At 38.3% G+C, this 20,376-nt stretch overlaps 1 non-coding gene across 1 annotated transcript; it reads left to right on the top strand.

The window, feature by feature from the left end:
• The first annotated feature begins 17,717 nt into the window (after positions 1-17,717).
• Positions 17,718-17,790, top strand: trnaf-gaa (transfer RNA phenylalanine (anticodon GAA)). The gene has a single exon. It is a non-coding gene; the product is annotated as a tRNA-Phe (tRNA).
• The last annotated feature ends 2,586 nt before the right edge of the window (positions 17,791-20,376 follow it).

Genomic DNA, 20,376 nt, shown 5'->3' with positions numbered 1-20,376 from the left:
GTAATATTTTTTTTTTTTTTTTTTTTTTTTAAATAAAAGTGTTGTTATCATGTTTGAACCTTTTGCCTCCGTTCTGTTTTTGCGTTTGGGTCCATTCACCTGGTTTTGGCCACCTGGCTGTAACACAGACAGCCATGTTTCTCTTTTTTAGTAAAGTTCAAAATATGGCAGTCTGTGGACGTTTTTCTGATTTGCTAAAACACTACCTCCCAATTTCTGAAAAAAGGTCTCGCCTATCAAAGCTTTCGGTGCGTTTGAGGAAACACACAGAGCGCTAAGAAAATTTGATTTGATTTGATTTGATTGAATCTTTATTTTGAACATGTTAAAAAAGTACAACAACATAGAATTAAAAGAGACAAATAAACAAAGCAAAACAAAAAGAAAACGAGCAACCACAACTACAAATATCTTTTATGTTCAAAAAGGAGCAGGAAGAAGCATGAGCTTATTTAATCCCACCCCTTTTCCACTATCTAGTAAAATTATAGACTACCAAAATACCTCCTTGCAATCACATTATATGTCATGTGTATTTTTTTTTTTTTTTTTTTTTTTAATATATATACATATATGTTTCTATCTATCCATACATACGTATTTACACATACGCACATATACACATTTTCAATAACCCCATTAACACCTCAAAGGATACACAACCTACAAATATATATATACCCATACCAACATACCCGTGCACCCGCACACACATGAAAATATTAGACAAGAACACCCTATCAAATCTCTACCTCCTCCCTGTACCCTGTAAAAACCATCTCCTTAAACCGCTTTTTAAACTGTGCCATGCTCGGACATTGCTTTATATCTTTACTTAGTCTGTTCCACAGTTTCACTCCACACACAGAGATGCAAAAACTTTTTAATGTTGTACGGATACGAGGATGTTTTAAATTTAATTCCCCCCTCAAATTGTATCCCCGTTCCCTTTTAGAAAACATTTTTAGAATATTGTCAGGAAGCAGGTTATTTATTGCTTTATATATAATTTGTGCAGTGAGAAAATGAACCAGATCTGTGAATTTGAGAATTTTTGATTTTAAGAATAGTGGATTTGTATGATCTCTGTAACCGGTTTTATGGATTATCCTTATGGCCCTTTTTTGTAATATAAAGATTGATGATAGCGAACATTTGTAAGTATTGCCCCACACCTCTGCACAGTAATTCAAATACGGTGCAATCAGGGAACAATAGAGAATGTGGAGTGATTTGTGGTCCAGAATGTGTTTTACTTTACTCAAGATTGAGACACTTCTTGAAATTTTGTTATGTATATGATTTATATGAGACTTCCAGTTTAATTTATCATCTATAATCACACCAAGAAACTTATGTTCAAGTACTCTTTCAATTTCCACACCATCTATATGAATCTGCACATGTGCATTTCTAAGGGAATTCCCAAATAAGATTATTTTAGTTTTACTTAGATTTAGCGATAGTTTGTTCCTGTTAAACCATTTTTTAATTTTGCGCATTTCTGATGTAATTGTATCCAGCAGCTCCTTTAGATTCCCCCCAGAACAAAAAATATTTGTGTCATCTGCAAATAATACTAATTTTAATATATCAGATGCCTTACAAATATCATTTATATAAATAATAAATAATTTTGGACCCAGTACAGAGCCTTGTGGAACACCACAAGCAATGTCCAAGCATGATGAGGAATGGACACCCAGCTTCACAAATTGTTTCCTGTCACTTAAATAATTTTTCACCCATTGCAGTACAACCCCCCTGATCCCGTACCGTTCCAGTTTATTAATTAATATGTCATGATTGATTGTGTCGAATGCTTTCTTGAGATCCAGAAATACTCCAGCTGCATACTGTTTCTGATCTATAGCATTCGTAATCTCCTCAATTGATTCGATTAATGCCAGAGATGTTGATCTTTTTGATCTGAATCCATATTGAATGTCAGAGAGTAATTTATATTTATCTAAGAATTTGTCTAATCGTTTATTAAACAGGTTTTCTAGGATTTTGGAGAATTGTGGTAGTAAAGAAACAGGCCTGTAGTTTGTGAAGTGGCGTCTATCCCCAGTTTTATACAGCGGCACAACTTTAGCTATTTTCATTTTGTTTGGCACTTTTCCCGTCTGAAATGATAAGTTGCAAATATATGTTAGAGGTCCTACAATTCCTTCAATGACCTTCTTGACAATTTTCATGTCAATATCATTACAATCAGTTGATGTTTTATATTTACACATGTGTACAATGTCAATTATTTCTTTTTCCTCCACTGATGTGAGGAACATTGAGTTAGGGTTCCTATCAATCAGGTATTCACTACAGTCTACTGATGGCAGTGACTCAGGAATTTGTTCTGCCAGTTTTGGTCCAATATTTACAAAATAATGATTAAAGCTGTTGACCTTATCAGCAGTGTTTTCCATAATATTGCCATTGTCGATAAAGTATTGAGGATAACTTTGCTGTCCAGAATTATTTTTAATGATACCATTTAAAACATCCCATATTCCCTTCATAATATGTTTATTGTTGTTCAATATTTTACTATAATACTCCTTTCTACATACACGTATAATATTGGTCAACTTATTTTTGTATTTTTTATATTTATTTTCAGCATCTTTTGTTCGTTGTTTTAGGAATTATTATTTTTTATTATTTTTAAATTATAGAGTGTATTTTTCTTTTTACATGCATTTTGTAAACCCTTAGTGATCCATGGTCTATCTGAATATTTGTGCTTTCTGTTGTATTTTATTGTTGGACAGTTTTTATCGTACAATTCCATGAATATTCTTAAAAATATGCCATATGCAATATCAATATCAGTTTCTTTGTACACATTGTCCCAGTCCTGATTTAATAGATCATTCTTAAGTGCATTCATAGTTTCTTCTGTCCTTACACGTCTGTATCTCAGTTGTTCTTCATGCTGATTTTTCTTATAATTAGTGTCATAAACTGCAAAAACTGGTAGGTGATCACTGATGTCATTAATTAATATTCCGCTCATAATGTTGTTTTCCATATTGTTAGTGAAAATATTGTCAAATAAGGTGGCACAATGTGGTGTAATTCTACTAGGCCTGGTTATTTTAGGATTTATTTATAAATTTAAACAACAACAGTAACAATGTGCAAACTCTACAGTGAAAGAAGTTGAGACAGCTCACCTTTGACTGCAGGAATCAGAGGAGCCTCATAACTTCCAAACCATAATTCAGAGAACATCACTGAATTATGGGAATATTTTGCCCATGCCAGCTGCGAACTCGAGATTCATTGGTTGGATGAAGCGATGCAGCAAAGAACAGCCTCCAGTTCAATTTTGGCACACTTGGTTTGACCATTTGTCTGCAAGTGGAAACCAGAAAGCAGGCTAACCAATTCTCTGCTGAACAGAATTCTTTCCAGATGCATTAAGTGAACTGTCAGCCACAGTCAAAGACTATGTCAGAAGGGGTGCCATGTGACCTGAAGAAGTGCTTGTTGAGTAACTGAGCTGTATTAGGGCAGAACGAAGCTTTGGTAGAGATACAATGGGCAGCTCTTGAAAACCTATTAATGTTGAGTATAACTGATTACCCGATGAGGGAGGAAGGCCAAACACAATATGGGGCCATGGGTGAACAGGCGTAGGAAGGGGTCTCAACAGCTGGACGGCTTATTCAGGGTACAAGCTGAACAAGCAAGCACGTGCAAACATCTTTGGCCAATGATGGCCACCAGAACAGACATTGTAGGAAAGAGATGTTCTGTTTGGTACCAGAATGACACATGAACTTGGCTGTATGAGCCCGGTGGATTACCTTGGAGCAGACTTTTGTGAGTGCATAGAGCTGGTTCCCTCTGGGCATTTCGGACCAAGGTCTCAATCTCCCAAAACAAAGAGCAGATAACACAGGGTGGAGATCAGATCTGGGGTTTTTTCCTCAGAGGTACTGTCTGAAGAGGAGAACTGTCCACTGGAACGAGACCTTGGGTGAGATGAGATTTGTTAGAATTCAATTGAATTGTTAAAGGCAAGGCAATTTTACTTAAGTCCAAGATAAATCTATGCTAAAAGTTAGCAAAAACTAGAAACATCTGGAGTTGCTGTCTGTCGGTGGGAACTGGCCAGTCAAAAACTGCTTTGATTTTTACTGTCTGCTTTTAATTGTCCATTCTCCACAATGAAACCAGGGAATGAAACTGACTCTGCATGAAATTCACATTTTTCACTTTTGATGTAGAGCCAGTTTTCCAGGATGCGTTGGAGAACCAAACACATGGGTTTCGTGTTTGTGTCATGTATTTTTCGATCGTTTCCCATTCAGGATTTGACCAGGTAACAAATCTATAGTGCACTCATAAGGACGTTGAGGTGGAGTCCAGAAGGCAAGGTCCTCGCTAAAGACTTGGGAGAAGTTGGGATAAACAGATGAGAGATCAGGAGCTTCGGGTCACTTGGCAGTATGCTATACTGAAGATTTTAAACATAATTGATGGCAGTTTAAATTCCATCTGGAGATGCTGTTTTTGCTCCAATGAATATTTGGGTTGTGGGAGCTGAGCCAGGGTTGAACAAGGACTAAAGGGGTGTGTGGAGCTTCGAACAGAAACAGACTTATTTGTTCTACACAGATGCTGGAGAAGGTCAGTGTTTCGAGTTAATGTCTGTGGATATCTGGTAGACTGGAACCATTCATAGCTGAAACAGATAGAGGCTGTGGAACAAGTGGTAAATTAATTTTTGCAGCCACCACTTCAATAGATTGTGTCTGGGCATAAACAGATTTTCGCATGAATGGCAGGGATGAATTTTTGGAAGTTGTGTCCAACTTCATCGGACATGCTGCGACAAAATGGCCATTAGTGCCACAATTCAAACAAACCAGCGTTTTGTTTGAATTGTGTCTGGTGTCTAGAGTTAGATGGGCCCGATCAAGCTGCACAGGCTGCTTGTCTGAAATATTTCCCTCAATTGCTGGTTTACTTCCTGGTAACCGGAGCACTATGGGAGTAGTTCCTTCTCGGCCGGTGCTCCTCCATATGATAATGTATTCCAGTACACATTGAAATTAGTGAATCAAGGGAAGTGGTGAGGTCTTTAGCTGCTAATTCCCATTTCAGTTCATTATTAAGACTATGCAAAAAGGCTCTGTTGAAGGATTTCCTAGGGCGATCGTGGCTCAAGAGTTGGCAGTTCGTCTTGCAATCGGAAGGTTGCCAGTTCGAGCCCCAGCTCTGACAGTCTCGGTCGTTGTGTCCTTGGGCAAGACACTTCACCCGTTGCCTACTGGTGGTGGTCAGAGAGCCCGGTAGCGCCAGTGTCCGGCAGCTTTGCCTCTGTCAGTGTGCTCCAGGGCAGCTGAGGCTACTTGCCATCACCTGTGTGTGAATGAATGGGTGGATGACTGAATGTAGTGTAAAGCGCTTTGAGGTCCATAGGGACTAAGTAAAGCGCTATACAAATACGGGCCATTTACCATTGCCCAAGTCTATGTAGCCAATGTCGAAAAGTCTGTGAAGAAATCTGCCACACTTTGCTTACCTTCTCTAAGAGAGAACCATCTGTGAGCTGTCACATCTGGATTTGAGCCCATGTTAATAAACTCTATAAAAAGGAAAGATTTGGGATCAACTTTAAAATGGCTTGTCCCCACCTTGATGCTCTGGATCATTCTGTCCTGATCTGGACACAAGTAGGACACAATACTACAGGTAGGACTGGCAGAGCTCCAAGTAATGTACTTTGACTGGGAGCACAGTATCACAAGTATTTACAGTGAATAATAACATTTAAAAAAATTATCAAAACAGTTGTGACAATCCAGACTCCACAATGGCTCTCTACAGCTTCATGACAATTTCTAGATGCTCTCTCAAATCCAAATAAAAACTGCTCACCAATCCACAACAGGGGATTCTCCAGGCAAACCTGAGCACAGAAAAACACAGGTTTGTATCTCTCTCACAGGTAAGTGGAAACAATAACTCAAGGTTTGGAGACTTTTACCAGAATACACACATACACGCGAGAGAGAGAGAGAGAGAGAGAGAGAGAGAGAGAGAGAGAGAGAGAGAGAGAGAGACAAGACAATTATAGAGAACAGCGAGTCAACCAGCAAGGACAGGGGAACCGTGACACTGATTGATAAACAATAGACTTGATAGACTAATAACAATCTTGTAAAGCAGCCACACCAGTTTTAGCAGCCACCTAACCAAATATTACTGGTTAACAATTTGATAATTGATAATATTCTTTGCTCTTGGGTCTTATGCACTTAGAGCACTGATAGAATAGAAGATTTATTCGTTATATTAAAATATTTCATGCCAAAAAATTACAACTATAAAGATAAAATTAACCAACATTTGGAGGATTGTGACTGATAGCATTAATGTAAAAAAAAGATTTATACTTAGTAATTCCTCCTCATAGCTAAACTGATGTAAGAAAAAGTTACTCTGCACTTTTTGCTATGAAGTATCTGGTTTTTAAAAGCTGAGGGTGAAGAGGTTTAGCTTTTGGCCTAACAGCAGGAGACACATGATGTCATCTTTTATATATTTGTTTATATGCCATTCATCTTTTATACAGTCCCGATCAAACGTTTAAGAACACTTGAAAAATGACAAAAAAAAATCATAATTTGCATGGTTGGATCTTAACAAGGTTCCAAGTAGAGCTTCAACATGCAACAAGAAGAAATGGGAGTGAGAGAACATTTTTATAAGGATGCAGCACTTAAACTGAAACAGGCTGGTTTACAGCTGATCATCCCCTGTAACACCACCCCACCCCCACCCCCACCCCACCCCCCGCGCCCCCAAAAACCAAAACAAAACCCAGAAATCAAAGTACCAAACATAAACTCAGTAATGAGTAGCTCCACCGTTATTGTTGATCACTTCAAAAATTCGTTGAGGTGAAGTGGTGAAGACGGCTCCATGAAGGGCTTCTACTATGTGGGACTATAGTCCATTTTTGTAAACTTCCCTTGTTATCCATACCCAAAGGTTCTCAATTGGATATTGATCAGGGGAATGTGCAGGATGGTCCAAAAGAGTGATGTTATTCTCCTGGAAGAAGTCCCTCAAAAAGGGAAAGTTTTGAATGAAAATGTGGATTCATTCAATGAATCCACATTTTTGCACAGATTTGGCCTTTTAACCCTTTCACGCAGAGTTGTCACCACAGTGGACTGCTATTTAAAGGCTGTCTTCTTATATTTGTGTCAGTGTTGATGGTATACTTGCACATAAACCACAACATTGGACACTGATGTGTCACTTCATACCCTGCCACCCACTTTTCAGCCAGTGTAAGTGCACAAAATTTCTCTAACTCCTTAGAAATTCAAAAATCTTTTTTCATGCCTAAAGATGAATAAAAATACTTAAGAAAAAAATCCTGATTGAGATTGTCATAATTCATAACAAATTTCCCAGAGGAACCTACCCGAGGGATTAATAAAGTTTTATCTAATCTAATCTAATTCATGCAAGAAAGGGTTAAAGGCATGTGGTCTTAAACTTTTGCTCAGCTGTAAAACCACATGTTTCAGTTTAAGCATGGTTTTCAAATAAATTGAGTGCTCAAATGTTTTTTCTCACTCCCGTTTCTTCTTGCTGCATGTTGAAGCTCGATTTGGAACCTTGTTAAGCTCAGACCATGCAAAATATGATTTTTTTGCCATTTTTTAAGTGTTCTTTGGATCGGGATTGTCTGTGGTTTAGATAAAGACCAGTGGAGGTACCATTTAGTTAGACTTTACTTAATTCAAACTTGCAACAATACAACAAATGGAGGCCACAGAGCAGAGTATACATATATATTAGTGATATTAGTGTCCTCTAACAACTTAACTAGTGAGGGCTTCTAATAATAAAACATCATTAACTTTTGCTAATGTTCCTTCCAGAAATAAAGTTTTTTCTTAATTTTGATGCTTTCAAACCTGTATTTTGAGAGTGTGTGTCTGTGTGTTATTGTTGTTGTTTTTTTAAACATATAATAGGAAGCAAAGGTTAGAGAGACCTTTTTATCCTGGTACATTAACGAGCCATTAGTGCATCCATTTGTGGCTTGATTGGCCTCATTAGGAACTAGTTCCCTGCCCTAACAATGTCAGAGTGTTGGTCTTTTCATTGACCCTGGCTTCACTATTATAGAATTCTTGGTCTACTTCTAACAACATTCCTGCTCATACGCATGACTTCAAGTCGTCTTTCAACTTCTGCTATCTGATTAAAGACACACAAGAGTGATCATTCAAATAAACACTTGCAATTAACTTTTGTGACATTTGGTTTCTGTGTTTAGTGGATGCGCCTGCTACTACGTGTGTGTTTGTGTGTGCTAAATGAACCCATTGGGTGTACTTTGGCGTAACTCCATTACTTGTCCATTTCCACTGCATGGCTAGCCTGAGCATTTTACTCACAGCATAATACACTAATTACTGCTGTAAACACACACAAAGACAAACACTCATAACCATTTCCCGTGCTAATTTCACTGAGCCACAGCCATCCCGCCTCACTCCTTGTGCTCTCTGTCTTATTTCATTCAAGTGATCGCTCTTGTCCTGACTGTGTAAGAAGACATAATTTGTTTGTTCCCGTGATGACAAAAGGATAACCAGATCTGACCAGGCTCAAATAGGAATTGGTGAAAGAGGAGGTGGAGGGAGAGGAAAATTTAATCTTCATCACTGAATAGATGTGATTACATCTCTGGGTAGAGCAAAGGGATGAAAGAGGGGAGAAGGTACGAGGTGACAGAAGGTGAAATAAGAGGAGGAAAGATAATGACAAGCAGCAAGACTGAAGTAGAACTGAGCAGATGAGGTCTCTCACCTCTTTTTGTTCCTCATTTGGGCCACAGCTTTGATTACTGGAGACAAAATGAGCAGTGGTGTGCTTTTTTCTTAACACTGTTTAAGCAGTTTGATGGGCAACATTAGACGCGCTTTGAGTGCTCAGAAGAGTAGAAAAGCACTATATAAGAACCAGTCCATTTACCATTTACATCAATGGTTCACTAGAGCTCAATGGATAGAGAATGATTAAATTTGCACTGTTGTGAGTTACTTACAAACCTGAGCTTCAATGGACTATGAGACGATCAAACTGTAATATCCACTCAGGAAATTATAATATTTCCAAGGAAACAGTGTCAAAAAATTTGTTTTCAGTTACATAAATCTGTCTTGGTCATGTTATAACCTACTATGCTATTTTCATATGAGTTATGCAAAAAAGAAACATGCTTTATTATTTTGGTCAAGTGAACAAGGCAATAAAATCTTTTTCCAATTCTTATATGCATACCTAATGGAATTTGCACTCTGTGAAAACTACACAGAGAAATGTTTTCATTTCATGTTTGACGACATGACAACGGAATTGTATCATGACCATTATGCTTAAATCCAGACACAAAGATATCATCAGCTTCTTCTTTTTGTCCGGTAGTATCTCCAGCTTCCAGCAGCAGCAATGGCTCAAATTAATATGGGTCAGGACCACCATGTGTGACAAAACAAAATATTTAGTGCCTTCGTTTTTGGCCTTGAACTGGTTTTGAGTTTATTTACATTCTTTCTGGACTCCAACTCTCAAAACAGCTTGAGCTAAGACTTGTTAAATATTTTACGGAGCCTTTATTTCAACCTTGATTACAATACTTGAAAATGTTCTAGAATATAACTGATTTTAATTTAAGTTATGAAAAAAATAGCATACTTAGATTATATGAAAATTGCACTTAATTACAGCTCGGGTCACTTCATATAATTTTGGACAGTAATTCCTAATTACCAGAGTGATTTCTGAGCTTTGTGAACAATGCTATAACACGGTTTGAAAGGAAACAGAACTACAGTCTGATTAGAAGTGCACTTAATCACAGTGGTGGGACTGCATGTTAAGGAGCAACAGAATGGTTTTATGTGATTTTGTAAATTAAGACAGACTTTGCCTTTAAGTGTACACGTTGCTAAGTGTTGCATCTTAAAATTTGTGAAAACTGCATAATGTTATGTATTTCTGCTTGCCCAATGTAAATAAGTAATTGCTGTAGCAATAGGCTTATGGACTAGCATCATGTTTAGGTGTATCTCTAGCTTTCTGCTTTCTGTCCACATGGAGTATTTTTAGTGTTTAGGTAATTGAAAATTTAGCTTTTGAAAAACTTAATTTTTTGCATTTAGATCTGAAGAAGTACCATAATATGTTTGTCTTGCTACATTAAAGGTGCGTGCCTTTTGTCTCCTTTTGTGACATCAGGCTGTGAGTCACAATATTATTTGTCAGCATCCGATCGTTGATCATTTCTAAACTGTTAGAGTTATATTGCAACAGGTTGCTTTGGCATGCATTTCCAGTTTCATATCTATATATTTTTTTAAATCCCTGTGTGCATGTGGATATAGTCTAAGATTGCTTGCTATTTCTATGGCCTCATTATTTCCCAAATGATACAAAAGGTTGTTCTTTTTTGTTGTTGTTGTTTTTTCTTTTGTGGAGAGGAAACCATTCTAATCACTGAGTAACTGTGCTGCTAGTTTGTTATGGTTTGGTGTGATTAAGAAAAAACAAATCCAATAAAACAAGCAATGGTGAAATTGTCTAAATATCTGGACAGTGTATAAATGAAAAAAGCAGAAGGCTAAGATAAAACAAATCAAGAATGGATAATGGATTCAGTGACACACAGGTTTCTCAAAGTGATCCCAAAAAAACAGCGAGGGCACCTAATCTAACTCCAACCTCAGAACGAGCCTCAGAAAGTAATGTCAATGTTAAGCTTGGTTAAAGGCCATTGATGAATAGGACTGAGAGTCCTATCCATCCTACTCAGTCCAAATGCCTTCTTTCTGAAGCATTTCTCCAAAAAAGTTGAGTTATGTAAACATTTCTACCACTGTGAGGGCCTCAGTTTCGTCCATTTTTTTCAGCATAATTCTTTCTTTTCTCCCCATCTTTCCCCTCAGCAAAACAAACATTGCAAAGGTAGCTGACTCTCATGGTGAGACAACAAATTGAAAAGGTAATGAAATTCGGCCATCTTTATTCACCTTATATTGACTGACCTGTGTGTGGAAATGAAGGACTATCATGCTACAGAGAAGGTCAAACATGAAGGAGAATAAGGCATGCTCATCTCCACCTGTAGCTCTGCAAGTGCATCACACATATTCAAAAGAACAACATGGATCACAGCATGACTCAGCACACACACTGCTGATACTGTAAACTATGTTAATTTGTGTGTGTGTGTGTGTGTGTGTGTGTGTGTGTGTGTGTGTGTGTGTGTGTGTGTGTGTGTGTGTGTGTGTGTGTGACTCTGTTTTTAAAAAGTTAAGCTGGTTGAAGTCTCAGTGCATAAGCATAAGAGACAAATTGCTCAGAGAGAATTGGCTGAAATTCTTTCTTAACAAAATGGGATGGGAGTAAAAGAAGAGTCACACAGTGCCTATTGTAGCCCCATAGTTCTTGTCATGAAGAAAGATGGGTCTATATGGTTCTGTGTTGACTACCACAAGGTGAATGAGGTGTCACAGTTTGACGAATACCCAATGCCCCCAGCTCAACAAGCTCCTTGACTGGTTAGGCACTGCTTGGGTTTTTACACTCAGCCTACTTAGATGATGTCATCATCCACAGTGACACCTGGGTGGAGCATATGCAGCGGGTGGCCATGGTCCTGAAGTCCCCAAGGCAGGAGGGGCTCACAGCCAACCCGAAGAAGTGTGCAGCTGGATGGCACAGAATCTCGGGTACCACTTGGGAGGAGGGCAGGTGCGCAAACAGATGAATAAGACAGCAGCAATCGCATCCTACCTGCCTCCAAAGACCGAAAAAGGTGAGGCAGTTCTTGGGGTTGCCTGGTTACAACCACCGGTTCATGCCCAACTTGACCAGCCCCTTGACTGATCTCACCCGAAAGGGTGTCCCACATCTGGTCCAGTGGACAAAGCAGTGCCAGGCAGCACTCGTGCAGGTGAAGAGGGCTCGCTGTGGGAAATCCCAAATTCACTCTCCTAACTATTTCCTCCCTTTTGTTCTGCAGACTGACACCTCGAATAGAGGGCTGTTTTATCCCAGCAAGTAAGGGGGTCGTCCACCCAGTCATTTATATCAGCAAGAAACTGTCAGATCCAGAGGCTAGGTACAGTATGGTGGAAAAGGAGTGCCTGACCATCTGGTGGGTGGTCAACTGTCTTTGTTATTATTACCCCCTGAGCTGCCCTTTCACCATCTGTACAGATCATGCTCCGCTGCAGTGACTCCATCACATGACGGATGACACACCCAGATCACCGGATGGTATCTGGCTATCCAACAGCTGACCTCCATCATCTGATCATGTTTCCCCATGTCGAGAATATATCCATAGCGGAATTATGTTTTGATGCTAGGGCTGTCAAAGTTAACATGATAATAATGCATTAACATTGCTTTGTGTTTTTATTTCTTTAATTATTTAGCCAGTAAAGATTCAAAGGGGCTAGGAAAAGAATGCATGAGTGGATGATAGGCAATCTTGATTATAAGGTGCTGTTAAATCAGAATACAATAACAACAATGTTAAATCAGTTTACAAAAGTGCTCTCTGTTTCTCTCTCTCTCTAAACCAGTCCTTTTATAAAATCTCAATACTAGTCATGTTAATGCACTCTATTACTTGTAGAATTAACACAATTAGCAATCAGAGATGGGCAGTAACGTGTTAAAAGTAATGTGTTACTATATTCCGATTACTTTTTTCAAGTAATGAATAAAGTAAGGGATTACTATTGTAAAACAAGTTATTAGATTACTGTTACTTTCCCGTAAGCACGCTGCATTACTAAACCGTGATTTTGTTTGTGAAAGTGTCTCATGACAATGGTCCGTGGTAGCAACAGATGTGTGTAGATCAACAATGGATAATATGGAGTGCGGGACAGAGTACGACCGTGCAGTATTTAAAGCCTAGAAGTACTGACATTACTTTGAGTTTGATTCTGTAAAAAGTGACAAAAACATTAGCGTCGGCTGTACACTCTGCATGGGAAGAAAACTTCTTGCAAAAAATTAAACTTCTAATCTGAGCAAGCAGATTAGAAGTTTAATGCCATGGGAATGTGAAATTCACAAAGAAAGCCCCGGATCCCCCCACTGACACGACCGCTACGGGACCGGGCTAACCTCCAACGGGCCTCACTCCTGCTAAACAGGTGAAAATAAACTTAAGGGCAACAGTACCGCTCAATGTTTGAGTTTACTTATTTTTTGCTGTCTTTTACTTGCACTAATTTGAAAGAGTGAGTGTAAACACAAAAAAATATTTTATTTTATATGCTGGAATGTGCAGAAAATAGGTTGTTAAACAAATTTCTTCCAGTCAAAGACTGTTGCATATAATTTCATTTTTGCTTGATGCAATGTGCATAAAGTTAAAAGATTAAAACTAATAAAATTTTATATGATGGATTATGCAAGAAAAAATAGAACTGGGCTAAAAGTCTATTGTTTTATTACATACTCAGGTTGTGTATCATGTTTTTAAAAAGTAATTAAGCAATAAAGAAACTACTTTTTGAAAATAAGTAATCACTAAAGTAACTGGATTACTTTCTTGGAGAAGTAATCGGTAATTAATAACTAATTATTATTTTCAAGTAACTTGATCAATACTGTTAGCAGTACTTGTGCTACACTGTTAGCACAGTTTGTAGCAATTCTGCCTTGTGTCATAAATGTTGAGATTTAAATTCAGGTCCTGACGATGCAATCTTTTGCCTTGGATAAATAAACTTAAACTGTCTTCTAAAAAACAACATTCTTAAAAAAGTGAGCAAACCTTTTCTCAAAGTAGCTTTGTACCTCTCATTTGAAACAATTTAGAAACAAATTGATTATGAAATGGTGTATAATAGAGAGGATTTGACATCCTATTGTTGGGGTTGTTTTATGAATGAATTATCATAGTCATTTGCAGCAGTTAAAGATATTAACTGAAATTAATTTAAATAATAAAGGGGCACAGTTGTACTTCAATGCAAAAATAAAATAAAAGCAGTTGTTTGTTAAAAGATTATTACTGGTGTTTTTACTAAACTAAAAAAACAAAAAAACTGCCATAATATTGTTACTCAAACATCCCCTTGTCAAATTTGTCGCTGCATGGCCCTGCAGTCTATTGTGACAAGAATTACATAGATGTACTCCCTGAAGCTTAGGCAAAGTCAGTTCTGCACAGTTCTTGGGAGAAGACACTTTAAAAGGGACACTCAGTTCAAATATTTCAACCAAGTAAGCGTGAAGAAAACTTCATTTCACATTGCATCACTGTCTCAGCGAATCAGGTACAGTGCAAGTGGAATCAGAATAATTTATTAATCCCTAAAGAAATTATATTGTTACAGCTGCTCCAAGACAATCTGGTTGTTAAGTGATGACGTATGAATCCTACTTACGGGTCCAAACTATACTGCATTCCTTAAGACTGATGTCTTTTAAACGTGTTTTAATGCTATGTATCTTGTTCTATATAATCTGAACAAGCCCCTAAAAATAGTTAGTCATCACTGAAGGCCTCTGGGTTTTTTTCATATCATTGTTCATCTGAAGCACATTTTAAAACTCAGTGTTTAAAACCTCACAATATAACTATTGCCCATCGGCTCAAGGTTTACCAGACACCAAATATTTCAACGTCAGTAACAGACCTAACTAAATTAAATAATACCGTATACTTGAAAGCTACAAAATAGAAGAAATAGCTCTACTAGATTAAATTTATATGATTGGTATTCTACTCTAAACTGCATTAGATGGTGGAGTTTTAAAGAGAGAGGGCCACAGACAGGATTTCTTGTGTTGTTCAGTGTTGCATTTGGGTAATCTCAGCCTCTCGCTGACTGAGCTACACGTCATGGAGCGGGCAGGGGGTAATGTCAAACATTGTCCTTGTCTTGGCCAACATTCACCGCTCACCAACTTAATAGAAAAGCTCAGTTGTTCATGATAATTTTGTGACCCCATTATCATATGTAGCTGAGTCCATCGACTTCAGGTGGCATGACAATGTGGGAATTGTAGCTCTAAGACAGAGGCCTCCTCCAGATAATCCCAGCACACCAGACCTATAAAGAATCCTGCCCCGCCCCTTGATTCAACTCACCACCAGTTGGTGACCGGCTGAGCTCACATCTTAAACCGAATATACAGGGTGGGCCATTTATATGGATACACCGTAATAACATGGGAATGGTTGGTGATATTAAAGTCCTGCTTGTGGCACATTAGTATATGTGAGGGGGCAAACTCCTCAAGATGGGTGGTGACCATGGTGGCCGTTTAGAAGTCGGAAATCTTGGATACAACTTTTGTTTTTTCAATAGGAAGAGGGCCATGTGACACATCAAACTTATTGGTAATGTCACAAGAAAAACAATGGTGTGCTTGGTTTCAACGTAACTTTATTCTTTCATGAGTTATTTACGAGTTTCCCTTCTTTCACAGCCATTGACATGTCGAAGAGGTTAACACGTGAGGAGCGGATCGAAATTGTGTTGATATCTGGTGAACGCAGTAACCGGGTCATTGCAGCAGATTTCAATGCAAGACACCCTACGAGACCACCCAGCTCCCCTGCTACAGTTAGCAAACTGCTTGCTAAGTTTTGTGATATTAGCTACTCACAAATGGCACCCTTACAAACTCCAGCTACTGCAGCATCTCAACGAGGATGACCCAGATCGGCTCACAGAATTTGCAGAATGGGCAAAACAAAAATTGGAACAGGACCCTCAGTTCATGCAGAAGATTTTGTTCAGTGATGAGGCAAACCTTTATGTGAATGGTGAAGTTAACAAACAAAACCACCGCTATTGGTCTGACACTAATAGTGATGGGATTTCCGGCTCTTTTTAGAGAACCAGCTCTTTTGGCTCAGCTCGCTAAAAAGAGCCAGCTCTGTCGGCTCCGAACCGGCTCTTCAGGTTGTTTTGTTGGTTGTTTTAATTTATTATTAACAATAATATAAAATTATGCACAAAAGGAATTACTAATGTAAAAAAAGAAAGTGGTTTTATATATAGAAATATTTACGGGGGCCCCTAGAGACAAAGCACGTACAAACTACAAAACACAGCTACCTAGATCACTTAAATTACACAATTGAAAGCATACTTGTATGGTTTGTGTATTTATACACAAGCACTCATATATATTCAAATAATAAAAAAAAAAGTTCATTTACTTGTTACTACCACACACCAAATCCAGTCGTTGGTACTTGCTGGCTTGTGTAGCCACTAGGTAACAAAAGCTCAACACAGCCCCTAGCATCCTGGAGCACTTCTGTTGTGTTTTGGAATTTTTACATGCTTCTGAGTTTTTAGTTGTTTTGAAGTTTGTACGTGCTTTGTCTCTAGGGGCCACCGTAAATATACTTTTATTTATTCACTCCACATAAAATGTAATAAATAAATCATATAATACAAAAACGAACTATTCACAATTCAACTTTTAACTATTTCAATTTTCAGCTTCTTCCTTTTAAACAAATTTAAAGTGAAACAACACAAAACACTGCAAACCACAACACAATTAAATATAAATTAAAATATGAAAACAAAAATAAGATGCACATTCTCTGTCATATGGGCCTGCATGAATAAACTGATAAAGGATTTCTGAATCCATTATCATTCGCAACTGAAAATAGTTGTGGATGATTACTATACCTTTCTAATGTGATGTTGTTGTCCATGTCTCGTTGTCTCTTTCTCTCTCTCTCCCTCCTGCTTTGTTCCTGTGCAAGTGTAACTAAAAAAAGTCGTCATAAATAAGTCTCTAATAACGCCAGATTTGTCGCTAGTCGGGTTTTAGAATAAAAGTTGCTAAGGGGGTCTGAAAACTCGCTAAATATAGCGACAAAGTTGCTAAGTTTGCAACACTGATCACTACAGCCCAGCCCATGCAGCAATAAATGAATGACTAACCTTATTGTGGATGGATTATCTCAGTTGTTCTCCTGATTGAAGTTTGGTCAGTTTACAGCATCCTACCATGCAACTGCATTTGTCCCTAACCATTGGGAACCCTGATGTTAACTTTTATCGAGCGGAAAAAAGTTAGCATTCATCCTCCAGCTTCACTGTGCTAATGTGTTTATATTATGCTAACCATAGCTGTGTAGCTAACCACCACGTAGCACATCATTATACACCAGCTAGTCCAACTTCAGTAACCCCTCAAAGGTCATTACTGTTTAGTTTTCTGTCTTCATTTATGTTAAAAGCAATAGCAGAACTATACATTTGAATTTTTTCAGAAATCCCTCAGTCAGAACATGCTATATTATCTTTGGGTGGAAACTAGCAAGCTACCTCCTTGCTAACTTCTAACTCCTTTAAATTTCATAAATTCTGTTTTCATGGATGGCTGGATGTTAAAGTTAACTGTTACACCTGGTAGAGCAGAGACACTAATCATTTTATTAGAGATGAAAGAATTTAGTTTGTAACTCTCAGTGATGCCACAGCTTTCATTTGACTATGGGACCTTAAGTGGAGTTTGGACCCGGAAACAGCTAATAACGTCAGCTTTAAGACCAGATAAGAGACAACCAGTGGTGTTTAGATCAGGCCAGTTGTGTTTAGATCAGGCAAATCAATCCTCCCAATCATGCCTATCCCAGTCTTACCCATTCTGTTTCAAAATATGCCGAAATAGCTCAGTTGGGAGAGCGTTAGACTGAAGATCTGAAGGACCCTAGTTTAAGCCTGGGTTTCGGCAAAGCCATTTTGATCACCGCCTTGGTAGGTTTGTTGGTAGGACTTCATAATACAGCCTACAACAAAGTGGATCATTCCCATCAAAAACCAAACACAGACGGTGCAGCTTAGCAAAGTCCAGCAAGTTAAGTTGGACTTTGTAGAAGGCACTCATCCAGATGCTCCTGGTGAACACTCACTAAATGATTGACCTGCCTACCTCTTGGTAGGGTTGGTCATCAAACTATGTAATACAACCTAGGGCTAAGTGCATGTCTCCCCGTCGAATTAAATAGTTGCGTTGGCTCTTGTCTGATATCACGATTTAATAAAATCTAACTGCAAATCCTTGCCAGAACATTTCCACCTGGGTTGTCTTGGTGCAGTTTCCAATTATATTGCACATCTTGGTCAAACATAGCGGTTGGCACTGTAGTCCACTGAGAGAAAGCCAGTTGTGTTTAGATCAGGCAAATCAATCCTACCAGTTACACACATCCCTGTCTTACCCTCATTGCCCTGGTGAGCATCTCCCCACAGAACATTTGTCTTTCCTGTTTTATTTTTTTATTTTGAGTTTTATTTTATTTTACACTTTTATGCAAAGGGACTTGACCCAAATGGGTAGTCCATTCAATACATTTCAAGACAGCAAGTGTCAAGAGTCTACCTTGTTGCATCTCAATAACAACATTATTAAAAGCTTCAAAGACACTAAGTTGCTAATCACAAGAAATAGACATGTTAGAAGTATGCCTTAACTCCCATCTTGTCTGACATAATGATTTAATAATATCTAACTGCAAATCCTCGCTAGTACATACAGTGAAATAACAGGTTAAAAGTTCACATTTTTACAGAACAGAAAAAATATATATTTAAATGTGTGGACCAGATGACAAAAGTGTGACTTTTGGAGCCTGGGTAGCTCAGATGGAAGAGCATCAGACTCTTTTGTCAATCACAAGACAACTCATGTTCCAACAGTGTTCAGTTCCTTACTAATTTTGTTTTTTTACCAAAGCAACATGTGCCAATTGCAGTGTTGTACACGGAGCTATTTCAACTACTCTGACCTTTACTATGGTCTTAAACAGAATCATACCCTGCACTCCCTTTCCTCCCTACACCTATAAACAAGTTCCTACTATTGACCCCAGAATGTGGCAATCTATGCTTTATGAATGCTTTTTTCCCCATTTTCCTTTCCTCACCTCAGAGAAGTCCAAGTAGGAGTCTGCATCCTTCTCTATGTTCTAATTTAATAAAGCCACCATTCAGTTTATTACCTGAGATGTTAAATCCTATATTTTGCCCTATTTTACTGTTTAAAGCTTTTGGAGTTAGTATGGGCCTACTCTGCAAGTTTGTGTATTGTTACAGGCCCTTCTCCATTTGCTGCCTTCACTCCTGATGCAGACAGTGGGGACTGTTTTATGGGTTTTCCTGCTTGTCTTCAAATTGTGACTTCACAGTGCATTCAGATTTGTCAAAATAGCAACTGACCTATGCGTTCAGTACAGGGAATACCCCTCATTCTTTGACAATGTGGATAATCCATGTACTGAGGCTTCTGATGTGTCTAGGGAAGAGCTACTCGGATGTGTTACGAGAGTCTGCAGCTCAATGCGTGAATGCCAGGGTAAGCGGGAACACACCTAAACCCTAGTTCAAGTTTAGGTTATTTGCCAACAGCTCATACTGATCAGATTTATTTTTGGTTTTGACTAAGTTTTGATTCTTAAATATCTATTAACTTCTTTTTACTCAGAGATTACTTGTGCTTTCACCTTGAGATTGAAGGTCTGTCAGAAGGCAGGGCCACAATATTACCAACTGCCAAACTCTGTATATTTTATTTTGTCATTTATTCTATTTAATTAAAAAAAATTATATATATATATATATATATATTTGTCACATATACACACACACACACACACATAGACATATTTATACATTCACACATTCAGTAATGTGCATATACTCTTATAGTGTACATATATTTATTCATGTAATTCTCAGATTTTCCCATTGGGTCGATCGTGGCTCAAGAGTTGGGAGTTCGCCTTGTAATCGGAAGGTTGCCGGTTCGAGCTCTGGCTTAGACAGATCGTTGTGTCCTTGGGCAATACACTTTGCCCATTGCCTACTGGTGGTGGTCAGAGGGCCCGGTGGCGCCAGTGTCCGGCAGCCTCGCCTCTGTCAGTGCTCCCCAGGGTGGCTGTGGCTACAATGTAGCTTGCCGTCACCAATGGGTGGATGACTGGTTGTGTAAAGCGCTTTGGGGTCCTTAGGGACTAGAAAAGTGCTATACAAATGCAGGCCATTTACCATTCTTATATTTTGCTTGTTCTTTTCAGGTCTCTTTTCATTTTTTCCAAACAAACGGACTATTCATTTGCCCCAAACAATGACAAATTGATACCAAATACACCCAAGTGAGAGCTGGCAAATAAGGTCAACTCAGTCACATACAATGAGATACTAGTGCGGGGAAAAGAACAAAGGACGAAAGTGAAAACAGTAACCCTAAAAGTAAAGCAGCAAGTAAACTGGAGGAAGAGCAGACAAGAAGAAAACAGAAAGATGACACACACACACACAA

This window comes from Neolamprologus multifasciatus, chromosome 14 (assembly GCF_963576455.1).
Source record: "Neolamprologus multifasciatus chromosome 14, fNeoMul1.2, whole genome shotgun sequence".
NCBI classification, from domain to species: domain Eukaryota; kingdom Metazoa; phylum Chordata; class Actinopteri; order Cichliformes; family Cichlidae; genus Neolamprologus; species Neolamprologus multifasciatus.
This window is presented reverse-complemented; position numbering and strand designations above follow the sequence as displayed.